This window comes from Vicia villosa, linkage group LG1, assembly GCF_029867415.1.
Source record: "Vicia villosa cultivar HV-30 ecotype Madison, WI linkage group LG1, Vvil1.0, whole genome shotgun sequence".
Lineage (NCBI taxonomy): Eukaryota > Viridiplantae > Streptophyta > Magnoliopsida > Fabales > Fabaceae > Vicia > Vicia villosa.
Genome location: NC_081180.1, coordinates 139,347,959 through 139,351,328, shown reverse-complemented (window position 1 = coordinate 139,351,328; position 3,370 = coordinate 139,347,959). Strand labels below are relative to the sequence as shown.

Sequence of the window (3,370 nt, the reverse complement as noted above, 5' to 3'; positions counted from 1 at the left end):
TTAATCAAAATTCAAAAAATAGTTTTTATTTTTGTTTCTTTATCAGATAGGGTCAGAGGATCAAGAAGTTCAGGTGATTTTTCTCATCAGGGTTCAGAGGTTTGAATCAAGACTTTATTATTGTGGTGATGATTGTCAAGTGGTTAAGAATCAATTCAAGAGTGTTCAAGTTCAGTCAAATGATATTGAATTTTTGAGCATTTATTTTGTTCAAGAATTTAATTCGAGATGAAGAAATCATGCAAATTGAATTATTTGGAGTTGAAAACCAAGTTCTTAAGGATTAGTGCAAGTACTCACTTCATAAAAAAAAAATCCAATTCATGATTTGATTCCAAAGTTTCCATTCAAGATGTAAGAGTTTCAATTCTATGATCATTCAACATACAAATTTCGAAGCTTCAAATCCAAGAAAGTCCATTCAAGTTCATAACTCATTCCAAATTACAAGGTGGACGGATTCTCAAAGTTACATCATTATGTTTACATAAGGAAAAATTCAAAATATTCCAAGTCCACACCATTTTCTTCAATATTTCTCCATGTCCATGCTCATGTCTTCCTTTGAATCTTCCAAGCTCAATAATCTTCAAGATTTCATCCATGCTTCTCTTTCAACTTTTATCAATTCATAAAGGAAAAGAAACAAAGGTGGAGTTAGCAATTTCCCAAATACAAATAAATCAATCCACAAAAAGTTTGACAAAGATTCAAGGCCCAAGAACATGTTCAAACAATATCTCAAGAATATAAAACAAAAGCTGAAAATTGGAAATAAAGAGGGATTTTCGGTTTGGGCTGCAGAAAAAAACGGGTTTCGTTCCTATTGATTCTCATTCCGGATTCATCAAAATTTTGGCCCAGATTTACTCATTTCAAACCCTAGTTTCTACACTATATAAGCATTGACTCACACTGACACAAAGGACCTTTTGCTCAGAACTTTTCAAACTTACTCAGAACAAAATCAGAAAAAACTCACCTGAACCGAGCTTGACCGAAACCACCGCCGGAATTCCAAAACCACCGTGCCGGAATTTCAAACCACCACTGTTTCTTCACTTTTTTGGTTCCAAAAGGTTGATAATCTTCATCTGAACACAAATTCATCTTTAGTTATGTGATTCATGCACTGTGGTGCTACATTTGAGCTTAGAGATTCATAACTTTAACTGTAGATCTACTCTTTTCCTTAAGTTTTGCTTTAAACTAACCCGATATTCAAGGAAGTGAGAAGAAACCGAACGCAAACAAGTAAAAAAATTTGAGTTCTGGGAACTTCCATCTCCGGCCTCCGCGCCGGAGAAACGCCGGCCGCCGTGATCTCCATGTGAGCCGCCGCGTGTTCATCCTCTCCGCCCCTTTTTCTTCCTGTTTCTACCTATTGCTTCTTTTTTAAACAAACTTTGTTTTGCTTTGTTTTAATGAGAGAGAGAGAGAATGAACTTTTTTTTATTTGAAAGAAGAAATGTTTTAATAAGTCATAATGATGATGATGTTTACTTGTCCCCCATGCTTACCACTTGTGTTTCTATCCACGTGAACATGCTGTCAACAGCATTTTTTTCAAATTTTCTTTCCTTCCTTGCCTTGTGATCCGTGCGCAGTAGTGTGGTGTTGACAAGTGGCCATCGGAGCCACTTGTCTTCATCTGAGAAGATGACCGGAAATGGGATTCTCTACACACTTGTTTTTTATTTTTATTATGCACTTTAGTTCTGGATCTTAGATCCTATATAAAATTAGTCAATTGACTAAATCAGATGGCTGGAATTTATTCTGTTTTATTTTATGTTACAATTTTATTTTAATTAGTTTCAAACTTTAGAAATTCATATTAATTTCGTTTTTAGTCCAAAAATTATGAAAAAATTCACAAAAATATGTCTTATTATTTTACACCTTGTGTTTTTTTATTATTAGTTTATTATGTTATTTTGCTCTTTTTTCTTCATCTATCCTTCTTTTTTCTTTGTCCTGAATCGATAAAAGATTAAAAATGAGAGGAAGTCGTATGTGGTTGATTTGAATCCGAATTCATCCTTCCTCCATTATTAATCTTTATTTACTAACTTTGATAACATACTTGACAAGTTTCAAGATGGTTATCTTTAACAACTAACGACTAATTTTAATTTCCGCATTTAATTATATTGTCCTTTATATTTACCGCTCTTATGTTTGTCATATCATCATATTTACTTTCTGCTATTTTTATTTTGTCCATTTGGACGTCATATTTATTCTCCGCTATTTTTCTTTTGTCCACTTGGACCGTACTTTACTTTTATGTTAAAACATTAATAAACAAGATGAAACCTAAAAAACGCTTAAGGACCAATGGACTGTGGATTATTGTTTGACTGTTATTTTGCTCGTTATTTTTGTCTGGTTGGATTGCTGTTGTGATGTGTGTAGGTATCTCCTCGAAAAGTCTTTGAAGGTTAATTCCAAAGCACTAAGATAAGGATTTCGCCCATTTACAACCGTTACTCTGCCCGATTTCCGTTAGAAACTTATGTGATTCTTCGAAGATTTGCAAGTTCATTTGGGTCCCTAAGTGGTAATTTTGGTTTTGTGTTGGTAATCCAAAGGATGGGAATTCTTCCTTGACTCAATGTGTCAAGTGTCGACTTCTTATGTTGGTCAGATAGTTTTCCCTAAACTTTTATTTTCCTGCACTAGGATAGCCTCTTCATCTCCTCCCACTTCTTAAATTTTCAAAGTCTCCTCTCTTTTTCTAAAAAACTTCTTATGTTTGAAATCCCTTTTAAAATCTTCTTTAAAACTATATTTAGCCCTTGTTGGCATTTTCTTTCAAAAAGTAAGCATGATTAATCATTGTCATTGGTTGCGATACCCCACGATTTTAATATTGATTGACACGACGAAACCTTTTCCACGTGAGAGAGCTAGTGGCATACTTGTCGATTTTATCCGAGTTGGCGCCCTTCTCTCATTAGTGATGCAAAGAATTTGTTCGTTCTCATGTTTGAGATCAATGGCTGAGTATTCGCCCCCGACGATGGTAAAGGTGTTTATTCCTTTTAAACGTTTTTTTCCTTTTTAAAAGTGGAACTACATTAGCTCTGACTTCTCCATTGCACCGAGGTGGTATGTAGGCACAAGACATAGTCTTGCCGAGCTTATTTTAAAAATCAAACAAACTGTTTCTTTTGCATACGATATCTTTTATAAAACACAGATTTTCAAAAAGGTTCCTGTGGAGTACCACAGATATGAGGGGTGCTTAAAACCTTCCCCTCGTATAATCAACACCCGTACTTAAGATCTCTTTTTGTTTTAAAAAACAAACTTTGGGTTTTCTTCGTTCTTTTCCCATTTTCTTTGGAAACAATAAAGCGCGGTG

General features: G+C 34.4%; 1 long non-coding RNA gene across 1 annotated transcript; it reads right to left on the bottom strand.

Moving 5' to 3' along the window:
• Positions 1-391: 391 nt before the first annotated feature.
• LOC131618087 (uncharacterized) lies at positions 392-1,193 on the bottom strand. The gene is made up of 2 exons (XR_009288729.1): positions 983-1,193; positions 392-618 (listed from the first exon to the last, which is right to left on the bottom strand). It is a non-coding gene; the product is annotated as an uncharacterized LOC131618087 (long non-coding RNA).
• Between the last annotated feature and the right edge of the window lie 2,177 nt (positions 1,194-3,370).